Raw genomic sequence first — 19,162 nt, 5'->3', positions numbered from 1 at the left:
AGCAACCATTGATAAAGGCGGACCAGATCCAAGTATGGTGCTTAATTAATAATGCCTGTGGAAAGGGTGAGGCAACTGAATGTGAACAGCTACCAAAAGGAGGAATACATTGCAAACCAAGATCAGGTGTGCATAGCATGGTGGTGAAAAGCCACCAGAAAAATGTAGCATAACTACGTTCTGATATAGTCCTGGTATGTGTAGACTTGGGCTGTTCCTTATCCACAACTTCCTCTTTCGCCACGTAGAAGCGGTTATATATACAGGTATGTGTGCTCCATTATGGTTCTGCTTTTAACTTTATCTAGGAGGCCGCATGGCACATGAAATACATAATATGGAGTGGGACCCCCCTATTGAGATTTGCCGTGACGTTGGCAGGGGTGGCTCAAAGAATTGATCAAGTGTTCGCTGAAAATCTCATTTTATATCATAGTGCAGTTGGAATAAATCTGTGAATTTGCACTTTTTATATGATGCATGCCAATTTCAGATCGTGCTGGCTCCCCTCTCTTTCTGTGTTCATACTCCCAAACTGAGGACATCTTTTTATCCTGTCCCTTTATCCTGTCCATCTCCCCACTTCTTTATGTTTACTTAACATTTTTCATGAGGTTAATTAATGAATACATTTATATTATTCATAACTAGCATTTTATTTTTTTTTTTTTTTAACTAGCTGTAGTACCCAGCATTACCCGGGATAGTAACTGTCTCTTTCTCCCTGTGTCTGTCTCTTTCTCTCTGTGTCTGTCGGTCTCCCTGTGTCTGTCTCTTTCTCCCTGTGTCTGTCGGTCTCCCTGTGTCTGTCGGTCTCCCTGTGTCTGTCGGTCTCCCTGTGTCTGTCGGTCTCCCTGTGTCTGTCGGTCTCCCTGTGTCTGTCGGTCTCCCTGTGTCTGTCTCTTTCTCTGCACTGCAGCCTTGAAGCGCTGGGGTCCTGGGTTCAAATCCCACCAAGGACACCACCTGCAAGGAGTTTGTATGTTCTCCCCGTGTTTGCGTGGGTTTCCTCCCACAATTCAAAAATATACTGATAGGGACCTTAGATTGTGAGCCCCAGTGGGGACAGTGTTGCTGATGTATGTAAAGCGCTGTGGAATTAATAGCGCTATATAATTATTATTCTCTCTATTTCTGTTGGTCTCCCTGTCTCTTTCTCCCTGTGTCCGTCGGTCTCCCTGTATCCGTCGGTCTCCCTGTGTCCGTCGGTCTCCCTGTGTCCGTCGGTCTCCCTGTGTCCGTCGGTCTCCCTGTGTCCGTCGGTCTCCCTGTGTCCGTCGGTCTCCCTGTGTCCGTCGGTCTCCCTCTCTGTCTGTGTTTCTGTCTCTTTCTCTCTACCCGTCTCGCCACAAATCATATTACCTCACACATGAGCTTCTTTTACTAAGAATGTCCTCCATTGCCTATAGCAACCAATCACAGCTCATATTAATGACATGAAGTTCCCAGCTTCATTCACTTTAATGTAAGCAGGTTTTTTGGTGAATAACTGTAAAGTGCGGGGTTAAATTTTCCCCTGAAAACATAGTTTATGACGTTCCCTGAGTCACATGGGGTGTCAGTGCAAAATTTTGTGATTGTAAATGCGACGATGCAGATTCCTTTAGCGAACATACACACACACACACTCAGCTCTATATGTTAGATTTCTTTTGTCTTAAGGATTTTGTTCTATGTAGGATTTATATTAATGTAAAGACTCGTATTTACAAGATATATACAGTATATACACACACACACACGCACCTGTCCTGGCTCCAATGCCGGTCCGCACATCTTCTCTCTTGTGCACATTGGCTTACCTTTTCAGCTCTGCTATTCCAAGGTACTTTCAGCAAATCCACTTGGTTGCATCCATGAACATGACTACCCTCTCATCTCTGCTGTACTAAGGTCTTCTCTGCACCCATGGCTCTGCTACAACCAGGTGTTTGCTTCCAACCTAGCTCTGCTATAAGGTGCCATCCGCACATCCAGCTCTGCTACAATCGGGTTACCCGACTGCCAACTCAGATCTGCTGATTCTAATACACACAACTGTGCATAAAAGATACCTGTTCATCTAAGTGATTCTGGAATTTCAAGGTGTCGTCTGCACATTTGGCTCTACTGGATCAAAGCGATTGTCTATCTGACTTTGCTGTGTGAAGGTGCCCATTTGCACATCCATCTCTACAAAGCCTTGCGGTCCAGAAAATCCAGGTGTTATCTGGCCCATCCAATTCCACTGCATCCGGTCCATGCAGCTCACCAGGACATTAGTTTAATGAATCCAAATGAGCCCATAAAAATATTAGCAGCAACTACAATAATGTACATATAACAGAGCCAGCCACAAATACCCATAGGAGCCATAACACCTCTCAGATCACCCACATAACAACTACTTTGCTGTTTCCTTTAGCAGGAGAAATTATTAAAATAAAAAAAAAAGCCCCAAACCTCACCAGTTTGTCCATCTCTGCCTTAAACTGTTACGATGACTATGGGATAGCGGGGCACTGGAGCTCCTAAGCTGCCTCTCAGGTTAGGGGGCCCTATGCTATCCCTAATCTCAGGGATACTCTTGATGGTGGAGATGTCCAAGTCTTCTCCCTGGCCCTGCTCCTGACTAGTCCTGATCTGATTCTCCCTCTCCCAGGGAGGGTCGGGACAGGAGTGAGATGAAACCCACAGATAAAGACAGACAAGGGAAAACCAAAACTCTGTCACACAGCACACACACGAAAGGTAAAGACAATAAGAGGGTCAGGAGGAAAAACAAGAGCAGGAAGGAAGCTACACAATAACAGGGGTAAACTCCACAACCGCACCAAGCAATGAGCACAACTTTCTCCAGACAGTCTGGGACACCACAACTCACAAACCAACATAGAACAAACTATAGCTGGCATGGGTGAAAGGATTCAACCAGCATAAATTGGAAAGGAGGAGATGTGATTGGCCTCCCCACAACATGTGATCAAATAAGCAAGCACACCAGCAGAGATTAACTCTTGCTAGCCTGCCTATGAATCAGTACACAGCAGGTCGACGCTCGAGTCTGCCTGTGTTGATCCCAGACTCCAGAGAAATCGGGTGGAGTGTCAGAATCTGCAATCTGAACAGAGCCTGATGACGCCATGACAGTCGGCGAAGTTTGTGAAAACTCCGTGTGACACCTACTCAACCTAAAGAAATGTAACTAGTGCTTCAATGCTGGTACTAATGCTGGGTTCATACTTTCCAGCTGCAGCCGATCGTGGTCATTAAATAGCCCTTTTAGACACTTCGACCCAAATTCTCTGTGGACAGAATGGTCGCATCGTGTTAGCAGCAGCCTTAAAAATCAATTGCACAGACCAACAAGCGTTTGGGTCATCCTTCGGGTAATTGTTGACCGGTTTACATGAGGAAATAGTCAGGGACGAGCATTCCCGGGACGTCTCATCACCAGGCCATCTAAATGAACCCCATCTTTGGGGGGCACCATCCCATCACTTCTTCCGTACCTACATGTTGGTGCAAAGCCAGTGACCTCAGCTGGATACCAACTGCCTCAAGAGACCTCAATAGACCTCATTTCTGCCTTTGACTTCACCTTTGATGCTTGATATCAGCTTCCTCCTATAGTAATATTACAGGAACAGGAAAACACACGCTGGTGTAGCGGAGTCACGTCTGCGACTGTGAAACACAATAACATCCAGATCCTTGAACTGTGGATAACAGACATCGGAGGACGCTGCGGCCGCGGCGTCACCACCTCCCGGAACCTTCCTCATTTCTCGCTATAATCCCTTCAGCTTCATGGGTTTTCCATGAAACCTGGAAAATCTAAAAATAGATTGTGTTTTGTCTAATTCATTTTAAGCACTTAAATATTTCATTACCTGAGTGGTGATCCGGGCGCAAAACAGAAAACTTGGGGATGCTGCAGTTGCATCAGACAACAATGCACCATTGGAGCGGATGGAATGGAAAATGTCACTGCAGCCGGGGCCATGGGGAATAAGGGGCTACAGAGGAGCACGCTGATAATGCATGTTCCCTGCCAAATCTATGGGTCCCCTGCAGTTGTGCATTGTCAAGCTCCCTTGCAATATGCCCAGTACACACAGTAGCACAGTGGCCAAGGTCTACCCAGTGGTTCAATATTTGTAATCAATAGTCCTGCTTTGGTGAATGTGGGTACCACGCCGATATATGTTCCACGGATAAGTATCTAACTCGTGGGATCTTGCAGCTGTCCCGTTTTGATCTAGTTGCTGTACTTGGTAGTCAAGTGGTCATCTACTGTGATCCGTCCAACTGCTGTTCCTAGTGATCCAAAAGTTGTGCATTGTATACCGTCAAACGGTGGTTCCTAGTGATCCAATGGTTGTATGTTATGCTCCATCCAACAGCTGTTCCTAGTGATCCAGTGGTTGGGTGTTGTGCTCTGTCCAAGAGCTGTTCCTAGTAATCCAGTGGTTGGGTGTTGTGCTCCGTCCAACAGCTGTTCCTAGTGATCCAGTGGTTGGGTGTTGTGCTCTGTCCAAGAGCTGTTCCTACTGCTCCAGTGGTTGGGTGTTGTGCTCTGTCCAAGAGCTGTTCCTAGTGATCCAGTGGTTGGGTGTTGTGCTCCGTCCAACAGCTGTTCCTAGTGATCCAGTGGTTGGGTGTTGTGCTCTGTCCAAGAGCTGTTCCTAGTGATCCAGTGGTTGGGTGTTGTGCTCTGTCCAAGAGCTGTTCCTAGTAATCCAGTGGTTGGGTGTTGTGCTTTGTCCAACAGCTGTTCCTAGCGATCCATTGCTTGTGTTTTATGCTCCATCCAACAGCTGTTCCTCGTGATCCAGGGGTTGTATGTTATGCTCCATCCGACAGCTGTTCCTAGTGATCCAGTGATTGTGTTATGCTCCGTCCAACAGCTGTTCCTAGTGATCCAGGGGTTGTGTGTTGTGCTCCGTCCAACAGCTGTTCCTAGTGATCCATTGCTTGTGTGTCACTGCATCACTCGTCACTGCATTATACATTTCACTTTATTATCTCATTTCCTGTCATTTGTTGCTGCGTTTTAGTCCAGAGATCAGTAATTGTGTATCTGCTAATTGCACCTAAAGTCCTTCGAGCACATTTCTTTCCTTTAGTAACAGAAGCAAAGCACGCGTGTAGCCAGCTCACCGCTCTCGTCACTCTGTCCTCCCCTTCAGCCGGTGATGACTCACTCGAAGACAACGCCATGTCACTTATTGCAATTGTATCGTCAGTGGAAGAAAATAACGATAAAGATTGTAGCGTCAGAGCTTAATGCCTGTGATCGGCCCGACCTTGGGCTATGTTCACACAGTGCATCTTTTAGGCTATGCCCGCACGTTGCTTTTTACCTGCTTTTTTGCTGCTTTTTCAACTGCAGCGCTTAATGCCAAAATGGTTGTGTTCTGCTTTTCAAGCAAAGTCTATGGGAATTTGGGTTTCTTGTCCGCACTATGCAGTTCAAACTGCAGCCTTTTTGTTGCAGAACTTTGGTCAAAAACTCAGCTTTGCAGTGCAAAACCCAAATGGCAAAAACAATTGACATGTGAATTGTTTTTGCTATTTGGGTTTTGCACTGCAAAGCCGAGTTTTTGACCAAAGTTCTGCAACAAAAAGGCTGCAGTTTGAACTGCATAGTGCGGACAAGAAACCCAAATTCCCATAGACTTTGCTTGAAAAGCAGAACACAACCATTTTGGCATTAAACGCTGCAGTTGAAAAAGCAGCAACAAAGCAGGTAAAAAGCAACGTGCGGACATAGCCTTACTGCTTTTTTGAGGTCACAAAGATGCCCTCACATGCATGCATTTCCTTACCCCAGCAAAGCCTATGAGATTTCTATTTTGCTGTCCACACTGTGCATCTTCTTTTGGCTGCGTTTTTTAAGATGCAGCATGTCAATTCTTTTTGTGTTTTTGCCAGTGTTTTTTTGAGCCCTTCCAGTCAATAGATTTGACTTAAAAAAAACGCTGCAAAAAAAGTGTCAAAAACACATGTTTTTTGATGCATTTTTGCCGTGGGTGCGTTATTTGGGGCCAAAAACGCTGCATCTTTGGGGTTACGAAGAGATGCAGTTTGTGAACATAGTCCAACTGGGAGTTCAATTATAAGGGAGATTCTTGTGAATGTTTAACAAATGCATGATTAAAAATGCAACCTTGAAATGCGTGGGAAAGATTATGCTACTGTATATCCATTAATGTCGATTAATGGCTGCAAAGGATTTTCCAGGTTCAGTACAGTGTTGGATTTCTCTAGGTCTCGCTCCATTATGATACTTTAGAAAACCACAGTGTTGCGGCAAGTTGGTGCCAGATACAGAAATAAAGAACTGACGGTGGAAAAGCCTCCTAGAAAAACAGCTTAGTAACAACCATAGTTTAGCTCTTACTTTAACAGTTTGTCAAATGCTAAAAAAGCAATGTTGTAGTTTGAAGCATCAGTTTAAATAGGCCATTAAACGGCCGCTGATTGGGCTGGAAAAAGACGGTCGGCGTTCGTCAAATTGCCGCACTCTGCAAGTGTAATGGGTCTTTAGCTGCACAAGTGATAATGTAACACTAAAGCTGAAATCTCTAGAAGACCATAGACTAAGGTCTTAGGGGTACTTCTCACATAGCGAGATCGCTGCAGAGTCCCAGGTTTTGTGACATTCCAGTGACCTCATCAGCGATCTCGCTGTGTGTGACACTGAGCAGCGACCTGGCCCCTGCTGTGAAATCGCTGATCGTTACACACTGTTCTGGTTCATTTTTTGCTCGTTGGTCGAGCACCGACTGTGTAACGCTGGTAACCAAGGTAAATATCGGGTAACTAAGCAAAGTGCTTTGCTTAGTAACCCGATATTTACCTTGGCTACCAGCGTACACCGCTTAGCACTGGCTCCCTGCACACGTAGCCAGGGTAAATATCGGGTAACTAAGCAAAGAGCTTTGCTTGATTACCCGATATTTACCCTCGTTATACACCGCTTACAGGCTGCCATTGCTGGCTCCCTGCACACGTAGCAAGGGTAAATATCGGGTAACTAAGCAAAAGCGCTTTGCTTAGTAACCCGATGTGTACCCTAGCTACGTATACAGGGAGCCAGCGCTGGCAGTCTGTAAGCGATGTACACTGGTAACCAGGGTAAATATCGGGTAACCAAGCAAACCACTTTACTTAGTTACCTGATATTTACCCTGGTTACCAAGCGCAGCATCGTTACATGAGTCGTTGGTGGCTGATGGCTGGTCACTGGTGAGATCTGCCTGATTGACAGCTCACCAGCGACCAGCGATGCACCAACAATCCCTGCCAAGTCGGATCGCTGGTGAGATCGTTGATGCGTCACTACGTCTGACCCCAGCCTTAACGCCAATTTACACACAGAGATAAATCTTTGGCAGATCTGTGGTTGCAGTGAAATCATGGACATATTGTTCCATTTGTACACAGCCACAAACCTGGCACTGATTGTCCACAATTTCACTGCAACCACAGATCTGCCGCAGATTTATCTCTGTGTGTAAGGCTATGTGCGCACGTTGCGTACAGTTCACTGCAGAAATTTCTGCAGCGATCTGAAGAGCACATGTGCGCTTTAAATCGCTGCAGAAATGTCCGTAGTGAAGCCGATTCCATGCGCTCTGCCTGCAGCTCCTGTCATAGAGCAGGAGCTGCCGGCAAAGCGCACGGAAGAAGTGACATGTCACTTCTTTTTACGCAGCGCTTCGGCAGTAGCCGAAGCGCTGCACTCTAAAACGTGCGCACGGCCCCTGCACAATCTCCATAGACTGTGCAGGGGACGCAGGACACATGCAGTTACGCTGCGCTACAAAGCGCAGCGTAACTGCATGTATTTACGCAACGTGCGCACATAGCCTAAAGTGGCCTTTAGGCTATGTTTACACATTGGAGAAGGTCTGCAACCAAATCTGCACCTCCTGGCAGGAAAAACAGTGCTGCAAAAATGCATGATTTTGCAGCAATTTGCAGCGTTTGAGGTTTTTTTTTCATTGCTATCAATAGTGAAAACGTGGGGAGAAATGCTGAAAAAAATTGACATGCTGAAGATTTTTTTTTCTGCGAGGAAAGAATCCTGAATGCGTGCACAACACTTCTCATATATTTTGCTGGTATAAATGGGGCACCCGCCCCCGTCGATTGTGCATCACGGGCAAATCACTGCCCGTGGCGCACAACATCGTTAAGAGCCGTCACACATACTTACCTGCCTAGCGACGTCGCTGTTGCCGGCGAACTACCTCCTTTCTAAGGGGGCGGTTCGTGTGGCGTCACAGCGGCGTCACTAAGCGGCCGCCCAATAGAAGTGGAGAGGCGGAGATGAGTGGCCAAACATCCCGCCCACCTCCTTTCCTCCTCATTGTGGGCGGCCGCAGGTAAGGAGATGTTCCTCGTTCCTGCGGTGTCACACGTAGCAATGTGTGCTGCCGCAGGAACGATGAACAACCAGCGTCCTGCAAGCAACGATTTTATGAAAATGAACGACGTGTCAACGATCAACGATAAGGTGAGTATTTTTGATCGCTAACACTCGCTCGGAGCTGTTACACACAACGACGTCGCTAACGACGCTGGATGTGTGTCACGGAATCCGTGACCCCGTTAGATACGTCGTTGCGTGTAACGGGGCCTTTAGGATATCCTTGCAGATTTTTGAAAAACTGCAAGAATAAAAACGCCACAAAAATGCACCATGTACACACAGCCTAACAACAGTTCCACCAAAGTGAATGGATTTATGAAAGCTCCTGCCCACTGAGCATCATTTTTACTCCTGCAGTGGATGTTTTGAATCCGCAATTTCTTGCGTTTTATGTGCACATTTCCCCATAGAGTTGCACAAGATAAAAGGGAAAAAAATGCACGTTTTTAGTGCATTTCACGGTGGAAACTCATCAAAATTGCATGTAATCTGCACCAATGTATATCAATAAAGTTGTCAAAGCCAAATACCAGGAACTATCTAAAAGAGTTGCTTTGTAGGGAACTAACCAGCAGGTTTTTGCCCTATAGACTAGTAGCAGTGCCATAATGGCGCTAGGATGCTGATTAAAATGATACCTTTAGATAATAAATCGGAGACTTGATTGCCGAATAATCCTTTATCAAACCTTCAGAAATGACGTAATTTATGCACAGTCTCCTCGTGTCTTGTCTCCTTTCTTCCATTTAAATTTCTCACCTTTGTTGGTGGCGCATGCACATTGCTATTGTGACTTTGCCTTCAATAAAATTGGCGCCGGAATCAGCGCTTGCGCGTACCGCGACCTTCAGTGCCATTTTATTGAAGGCACTGTGGAGATGAATATGAGTAGTGATGGCGCATGCGCAGATTGAATTTTTGTTTTTCAGCAGCGCATGTGCTGGTGTCGCTTATAATCATCTTTAAAGTGTGCTCAGTAAAATGGTACCGGAGATTGCAGTACGCGCATGTGCCGATCCTGGCGCCATTTTATTGAAGACAACATCACAATACCAATGCGCATGCGCCGCCAACAGTGGTACTGGAGGCTGCGGTGCAAAATGTAAATAAAAGAATAGGAGGCAAGACGGGAGGAGGAAGCGTTCCTGAGGACCTGGCCCACAAAGTCCCGCCTCGATGCTCAAACCACTGCACCAATGACGTCGTTTCTTAAGGTTTGAATGAGGGTTATTCGGCAATCAAGCCTCGAATTTGTCAACCAAAGGTATCATTTTAACCAGCATCCTAGCACCATTATGGCCCTGTCTCTAGTTTATAGGGCAAGAACCTGCTGGTTAGTTCCCTTTAAAACATGACACACCAAGAAGAGACAAAACAATGTAGCATCAAAAATGTGATAAAAGAGGAAGTAACTGAATAAACATAATAGATGCAGAAATTCTGCAACAACAAAAAATCAAAACTGTGAACGTGGCCTTAATATTACCAAACTATAGCCACTCCGGGACTACCGGACTACCTACAGACCCCCAGACACCCATCCAGGCCCCCACCACGAGGCCGATCGTCAGTAGATCACTACCATAGAATGTATCCGGCTTTATGTTATTATTTGGCCAGTAATCGCTACATGTAAATCCATGGAATAAATGACCTCATTTGTGCCTGCTCTGTGATTGGATAAGAGGATCCCCAACTTCCCCGACCTTCACATTTTCCACATTGGCTTCTGAAGGTGATGTTCACATTTTCCTAATCTACTGTTTCTTCTGTGAAGTGAAGCCAAATCTTTTGTATTAGTTTGGGGTCTCCGTGCGCGGTTCCCCCGCCTTGCTGAGGGTTATTTGCAGGATCCCGGTGGGTGTAAGCCCTTCATTATGTGCAACGTCGAGTGATTGTTTCTAAAACCCACGCAGAGATCAGACGGGGTCTCCTCACCGCGGATTACAATGAGGGTGTGGGATTTGATAACTCCCATAGACAGCTGCAAGCCCCCTTAATGCAAGCGGCACTATTGTGTCTGTGATTAGTAGGACAGCTGGTGACGCCCACCGGGGACAGGCAGAAGACAAGTGGGGCCCCCCACCTGCTGCTCCAATGCCTGTGCCCCATCTTCTCTGGGAAACAGAGGGGGAAGGGGAGACACCTCTATTACCCTGTCTTATATACTGAAAACTGAAGGTCAAGAATTGTGCAACTAAGATACTTTGTATTTCACTGGATCATTGTTCTGCTTGCTGTCACTGAATGGAAGCATTATTATATTTATCCAGAAATAGTAATGAGCAGCACCCACTACCATGCTCAGGTGCTTGGTACTTGTAACTAGTGATGAGCGGGCACTACCATGCTCAGGTGCTTGGTACTTGTAACTAGTGATGAGCGGGCACTACCATGCTCGGATGCTCAGTACTCGTAAGTTATGAGTCCTGAGCCCCCGAGCATCGTAATGCCCGCTCATCACTATTTACAAGTACTGAGTGCCCGCTCATCACTAGTTACGAGTTCTGAGCACCCGAGCATGGTAGTGCCCGCTCATCACTAGTTACGAGTTCTGAGCACCCGAGCATGGTAGTGCCCGCTCATCACTAGTTACCAGTACTGAGCACCCGAGCATGGTAGTGCCCGCTCATCACTAGTTACCAGTACTGAGCACCCGAGCATGGTAGTGCCCGCTCATCACTAGTTACCAGTACTGAGCACCCGAACATGGTAGTGCCCGCTCATCACTAGTTACAAGTACCGAGCACGGTAATGCCCGCTCATCACTAGTTACAAGTACCGAGCACCCAAGTATGGTAGTGCCCGCTCATCACTAGTTACCAGTACTGAGCACCCGAGCATGGTAGTGCCCGCTCATCACTAGTTACCAGTACTGAGCACCCGAGCATGGTAGTGCCCGCTCATCACTAGTTACAAGTACCGAGCACGGTAATGCCCGCTCATCACTAGTTACAAGTACCGAGCACCCGAGCATTGTAGTGCCCGCTCATCACTAGTTACCAGTACTGAGCACCCGAGCATGGTAGTGCCTGCTCATCACTAGTTACAAGTACCGAGCACCCAAGCATGGTAGTGCCCACTCATCACTAGTTACAAGTACCGAGCACCCAAAAACCTTCCGGGAAAGCCTCTTGCGGGCAGATGAGACCAAGACAGAGCTTTTGGTAAAGCATATCATTCTACAGTTTCCTGAAAAATGAATGAGGCGAACAAGGAACAGAACACAGCACTTACAGTCAAACATGGTGGAGGTCAGAAAAGATTTGGGGTTGTTTTGCTGCCTCTGGCACTGGGTGTCTTGATTTCGTGCAAGGCATCATGAAATCTGAAGATTACCAAAGATGTTCGGTGGCAACATTTCAGAATAGTTGCGCAGTCAGGCTCTGATTCATGTTGAAAGTGGTTTTGGCAGAATGAAGTTAATGACAGGTTCCTTTTAAATACAATTATTGCAATGAACATACTAAACTGTGGTGTAATGTCGCTAGCAAAATAATTCAATAGCAAAAAAAAACCAAAACAACAACAACACAATAAATAGTGGACGATATGTGACATACAGCCCAAGTCTAATGCTGAAAAGTTTCAGAATTACCTGCATTGCAAATATGACATTGTTTAAACTGAGCGGCAGAAACAGATACGGCTTCAGGTAGGAATGGAAACTGCACAAAGTCACGTCACGGGTGTCCACTATTCCGCATGTTACATCCTACTCAGCATTCAAAAAGGTTTCAAAGACTCTTTCTATTCATTTCTTTTGTAGACCCACTTTGCTGTTCATATGTTCAGTCTTTTGAGCATTTTTTTCCCCACTTCAGGTTTTTGAAAAATACCTAAATGGGAAAATTAAAAAGTGCACGTCACCGATGTCAAGTGGCTCTTAATCGAATCTGCTACAAAGTAGACACAGTCAGATCAAAAGGCTGCAAAAATAAATAAATTTCTGAAAAAACTCATAGGCTTAATAAACTCTTCAAAAACACTTTAAAAAATAAATCCAGAAATTAAAAGTTCCTCCAAAAAACTCCTGAAAGGATATGTGCAAATGTCGTCTTTTTCAAAAGTAAGATGCTTTAGAAAACACCATTTTTTTTTCTTTCCTGAAGTCTTTTTTTTTTTAGCAACTTCTTGACGGTTTCCTGAGGTTTTTTTGGATGAACATAGTGCGTGTGTGTATAGTGTATGTATATATTATATATATATATATATATACACACACACATATATATACACATATATATTATATATATATATATATATATATATATATATATCTGAATATATATATATTTATTATATATATATATATATATATATATATATATATATATATATATATATATATATATATATATATATATATATATAATCATATGAAAAAGTTTGGGCACCCCTATTAATGTTACCCTTTTTTCTTTATAACAATTTGGGTTTTTGCAGCAACTATTTCAGTCTCATATATCTAATAACTGATGGACTCAGTAATATTTCTGGATTGAAATGAGGTTTCTTGTACTAACAGAAAATGTGCAATCCGCATTTAAACAAAATTTGACCGGTGCAAAAGTATGGGCACCCTTATCAATTTCTTGATTTGAACACTCCTAACTACTTTTTACTGACTTACTAAAGCACTAAATTGGTTTTGTAACCTCATTGAGCTTTGAACTTCATAGGCAGGTGTATTCAATCATGAGAAAAGGTATTTAAGGTGGCCACTTGCAAGTTGTTCTATTTGAATCTCCTATGAAGAGTGGCATCATGGGCTCCTCAAAACAACTCTCAAATGATCTGAAAACAAAGATTATTCAACATAGTTGTTCAGGAGAAGGTACAAAAAGTTGTCTCAGAGATTTAAACCATCAGTTTCCACTGTGAGGAACATAGTAAGGAAATGGAAGAACACAGGTACAGTTCTTGTTAAGCCCAGAAGTGGCAGGCCAAGAAAAATATCAGATAGGCAGAGAAGAAGAATGGTGAGAACAGTCAAGGACAATCCACAGACCACCTCCATAGACCTGCAGCATCATCTTCATTTCCTTTCCACCGACATCCCCACCATCATCATGGGTGACTTTAACATCCCCATTGACACTTCTCACTCATCTGTCTCTAAACCTCTAACATTCACTTCATCCTTCAGCCTCACCCAATGTTCCTCTGCAGCTATTCACAAGGATGGCCACACGCTTGACCTCATTTTCACTCGCCTCTGTTCCCTATCCGACCTCTCAAACTCACCACTCCCGCTGTCTGACCACAACCTACTAACATTCTCTTCCCTCTCTTCTTCAAAAACACAATCCCCCCTCCACAAACTTTCAGACCCTCATAGAAATCTCAAACACCTTGATTTACCTTCACGTTCCCAGTCCCTTTTCCATGTTGCAGACATTGCTTCTTTACACGATGCAGATGTTGCTGCCATTTTATATAACACCACAATCTCTGCAGCTCTCGAATCAGCCGCCCTACTCACTCATGCCAAAACCCGCACAATCAACAGGCAACCTTGGCACACAAGCCAAACTAAAGAACTGAGTCGAGATTCCAGGATTGCTGAGTGCAGTTGGAAAAGGTCTCATACCAGAGAGCACTTTATCACATACAAACAGTCCCTTGTCACTTTAAAGTCAGCACTCACTGCTGCAAAACAAACCTATTTCTCATATCCTCTCTATCTCACAACCCTAAACAGCTATTAAACACTTTCAATTCTCTCCTTCCCCCAGCACCACCTTCCTCTCATCTCAGCTGAGGACTTTGCCTCTTTCTTCAAGCAGAAGATTGACAACATCAGAGCAAGCTTTGGCCCACAATCCCCACAGCCCCTCATCATAGCTACTCATCCCTCTTCCTCCAAATCCAGCTTCTCCAACATGACAGAAGATCATCTTTCCACTCTACTCTCTAGGTCACATCTCACCATAGTTTTCATCCCAGTGGTCCATTCTTTGACCACTGCTGTTCTCCATCTACACCTTTGGCTTGGTACAGCTCATAGAGTCCCACGGCTTTCAGTATCATTTCTATGCTGATGATACGCAGATCTACCTTTCTGGACCTGATATCACCTTCTTACTAACCAGAATCCCACAATGTCTGGTTACTATATCATCCTTTTTCTCTGCTCGAATTCTGAAACTGAACATGGACAAAACAGAATTCATTATCTTTCCTCTTCCTCACTCAGCCCCCCCATCTGACATAACCATCAATGTCAATTGCTGCTCATTCTCCCCAGTCCAACGTGCTCACTGCCTGGGAGTAACTCAATACTCTGATCTCTCTTTCAAGCCACACATCCAAGCCCTCTTCACCTCCTGCCACCTCCAACTCAAAAATACCTCCCAGATTCGTACATTCCTTTCCAAAGAAGCTGCAAAAACCCTAGTACATGCCCTTATTATCTCCCGCCTGGACTATTGCAACCTCCTACTCTCTGGGTTTCTTTCTAACAGCCTGGCACCCCTAGAATCTATTCTACACTATGCTGTCCAACTAATCCGCCTGGCCCCCCCACTACTTCCCGACTTCCCCCCTCTGCCAATCCCTTCACTGGCTTCCCATTGCCCAACTACTTTAGTTCAAAACCCTAACCATGACATACAAATCCATCCACAACCTGTCTCCTCCCTACGTCTGTGACCTAGTCTCCTGGTACTTACCTACACGTAACCTTCGATCCTCACAAGATCTCCTTCTCTACTCCCCTCTCATCTCCTCTTCCCACCATCGCATCCAAGATTTCTCCCCGTGCCTCCCCCATACTCTGGAATGCTCTGCTACAACATATCAGACTCTCGCCTACCTTGACAAGCTGCAAAAGGAACATGAAGAACCAACTCTTCCGACAAGCCTACAACCTGCCGTAACCCTCAGTCTGATATAACGCCGCATGACCATTTCTACCCTCATCTACTGTATCCTCACCCATCCCTTGTAGACTGTGAGCCCTCGCGGGCAGGGACCTCTCCTCCTGTACCAGTCTGTGTCTTGTATTGTTTATGATCATTGAACTTGTCCATACTATGTGTACCCCTTTTCACATGTAAAGCACCATGGAATAAATGGCGCTATACTAATAATAATACTTTTACATTCATGGTCTATACTTAGGATAGGTCATTAATGTCTGATCGGCCGGGGTCCAACACCCGACACTCCCGCTGATCAGCTGTTCTTGGTGCCGGTGGCTGCAGGAAATACTCAGTTCCGGCGCTGTTCCGTCTTCTTATTGTGGCTGCGGCCGGGTACTGCACATCCGCCTTCTATTCTAATCAATAGGAAGAGGATGTGCTGTACCCGGCCGCTATCAGCAGACGGAGCAGCTTCGGAACTGAGCATTTCTGTCTGCCACCGCCGGCACAGAGAACAGCAGATCAGCGGGGGTGCCGGGTGTCAGACCCCGGGCAATCAGACATTGATGACCTATCCTCAAAAATAAATAGAAAAAAAACCAGGAATCATTTAGTCATTCAGACAACTGTATAAATTAGTTTGAGATTGGACGTCAATGCCCGGACTCACCGCATGTCTCCAGACCCCAACATGACAGCTGCATACAAGTATATGAAGCCATTATGCTCCGGTCAGGAAAGCCGTGTCCAGTCCTGGCATTGCGGTCCGATCTTGGACTGATTGACTTATACGGTCATCTGAATGCACCCATAGCGGAACATGAAAAATCTAACATGTGCAATAATAGTTTGTGCAATAACAAAACTCTCCACCTGAAAATATTAAAAATACTACATTTTGATACACATTTCTGTCGTCACGTCCCGGCCTGTTTCCGAACAGATCTGTTTTTTGTTTTTTTTTCTTTCTGGACAATTTATACAAAACACCATACACACACTAAACATGTTTTTATAGACACATTGGAAACCATAATTGACCATGAACCGGTTCTATGTCTACAGCCCAGAATACTGGATCATACTGTATGATGAAATAAGCAGCAATTATACAAAATATCATCTCTATTTACATCATTATTCACACTTCCATGCTTTTTCCATCTATAATATAAGCCGTTCTTCCTCCTGTTTTGGTCCGTGTGTCCTTATCATTCTCCTATTTATTCTTGTAAGCAAAAAAAATAAAACCTTATAGATTTTTCTCAAGTTTCTCCTAGCAAGCAGGAAGGCACCCAGATGTATATAGTGAGAGTGATAGAGATATAGAGATATAATATATATATATATATATATATATATATATATATATATATATATATATATATATATATATATATATATATATATATATATATATATATATATATATATATATATACACACACACACACACACACAAATACATGTACATACACACACACACACACACACACACTATATCTGGGTAACCTCCTGCTTGCTAGGAGAAACTTGAGTATACTCTATCAGGTTTTATTTATATAAAAAAATAAATAAGGCTATGTTCACACTAGAAAAATGATTTTTCTTAAGAAATTTCTTAAGAAATTTCTTAAGAGTGAAGGATTAGTGCACCTGCGTTAAAAAACACATCAAAAACGCACCTGCGTTTTTGCCGCGTTTTCGGTGCGTTTTCGGTGCGTTTTTACCGCTGGTTGCTCCCTGCGTTATTGTGCCAATTATCTATGGCAAAAAACGCAGTTAGCTGCAGAAAAGAAGTGACATGCTCATTCTTTTTCTTAAGATAATCTACTGAAAGAATTTTCTTAAGAAAAAAACGCAGTGTGTGCACAGCTAATTTTTTTTGCCATAGGTTTTGCTGGGGAATGTCTGCAGAAAGGTTACAAGAAATTCTCAAGAAATTTCTGCAGCAAAAACGGACCCAAAACGCAGGTAAAAAACGCAATGTGTGAACATAGCCTTAAAAACCAAAAATAAATATTTTTTTATATATATATATATATATATAAAAAATTATTTATTTTTGTTTTTTTATTTTTTATATAAATAAAACCTGATAGAGTACACTCAAGTGTCTCCTAGCAAGCAGGAGGTCACCCAGATATAGTGTGTGTGTGTAATATATATATATATATATATATACACATATACACATACACACACATCTGGGTGCCTTCCTGCTTGCTAGGAGAAACTTGAGACAAATCTATCCGGGATAATTATTTGTATAATGTGTGTATATATATATATATATATATATTATATATATATATATATATATATATATATACACATATATACATACACACACCTGATAGATTTTTCTCAAGCTTTTCCTAGCAAGTAGGAGGTCGTGTGCATTAGGGTTTATATAAAAAATAAATAAATAATAAAAATATATATATACACACATATACATACATACATACATTTTTTATTTATTTTTTTTTGCAGCTTGATCCAATTGAACGGATATGTTTGATCCACAAATTGGACCACAGTGGGGCACATCTGCTTTTTTTTGTGCAGAGATTCGATTTGCAAAAGAAAACAAATAAAAAAAAAACCCATCAAATTGAATGTCAAAAAATCAGGTAGCAAACAGCCGATGTGTGAATAGCCCATCCTGTACACGCACGTTATTTTTTGGCCACTTGGATAAGCTCCTGTTTTTCTGTAATTTGCTGGCAGTGGACCCCCACCCCCCACCTCCCCGGGTCTTGAATCATTCTGCGGATCAGGAGCGGACGTGAACTCCAGCAGATCTGATACAATGTAACACAAGGTTCCACTGAGTTCTATGCATAGATTGAATGGCAGAACTTTATTGCTCTGTCCATTTCTTGCTGCTGGGGTCATTATCTGAAGGTCCTTACCTTGTGGTCATAGCTCCCATTGATCCCCTTGGCCTCAGCGCTTCCATGCACCCTTGCGCTAATCTTGCATGAGAAAGATGGGGTTGGGGTCCCCAGTTAGCAGCTGTAGAGGGGGGCAGCAGCACAGAAAGGCGGCATTGAGAGGCAGCAGCTGACACACACTAATCCATCTCTTGTGTTACTCAGGAGCTCACTACCAGCATTTCCCTTCCTGTGGCTGCTCTCCAAATGTAAGCGCACACCTCCTGTCCTCTGCCCCCTCCTAGCCTGGGATCAACTGCTTCTTTATCATTAGTATGTGGGGACAGCGCAGCCCCATTCCCTCCAACCTGTCCTAGGACATAGTGGAAATCCCTGCAGGACTCCGATTCCACCAGAACTTCCCACTAACGATATTCCTAAGACGCGGAAAAATCTATCCGGCTGTGTCTTACTTATATTTCTTGCTGGGAACGCTGAGTGACAACCAATATGGCTGCCATTATTGGGGGTCACATGAGATCTCTCGGGACATTAGACTGTGGCACAAGATGGAAGTCTCGGGGTCTTTGCAGAGTTATATGTTGGAGCATTCCGTAAAATATTCCGTAAACATTAATGGTACGGTGGGATCCGTCGCGGATAGACTGTCCCGCGTAGTACATTTTTTTAGTGGGTGTCTCTGTATTGAATAGCTAATCCATAAAGCACAAAAAAAGGTGCAGCTGATTCATAACAACTCTATGGTGGCCAAAAGGCTTCTAGAGAATTTATACACATATTAGCAAAATGCAGAATTTTTCATTCGACAGTTAAAGGAGTATTCTGGAGGGAAGTTGTCACCTATCCGTAGGACCCCCACCGAGTACTGAGCGCCCTCCGATTTACAGGCTGGAGCATTTTTTTTTTCCTGTCTGAATGGGGTAAGGCTATGTTCACACAGGGCGTTTTTGTAGTGCTTTTTTTTTTCCTGAACA

General features: G+C 44.0%; 1 protein-coding gene across 1 annotated transcript in view; it reads right to left on the bottom strand.

Moving 5' to 3' along the window:
* ST3GAL3 (ST3 beta-galactoside alpha-2,3-sialyltransferase 3) overlaps positions 1-18,420 on the bottom strand; it is a 363,061-nt gene extending 344,641 nt beyond the window's left edge. Inside the window, exon 1 of the mRNA XM_075320480.1 lies at positions 18,207-18,420. The gene's annotated coding sequence lies outside the window, so the exon portion shown is untranslated. The remainder of the gene's footprint in view (positions 1-18,206) is intronic.
* Positions 18,421-19,162: the final 742 nt, after the last annotated feature.

The sequence above is a fragment of the Anomaloglossus baeobatrachus genome, chromosome 8 (genome assembly GCF_048569485.1).
Source record: "Anomaloglossus baeobatrachus isolate aAnoBae1 chromosome 8, aAnoBae1.hap1, whole genome shotgun sequence".
Taxonomy (NCBI): domain Eukaryota; kingdom Metazoa; phylum Chordata; class Amphibia; order Anura; family Aromobatidae; genus Anomaloglossus; species Anomaloglossus baeobatrachus.
Note: the sequence above shows the minus strand (reverse complement) of the source record. Positions and strands in the feature narration are given on the sequence as shown.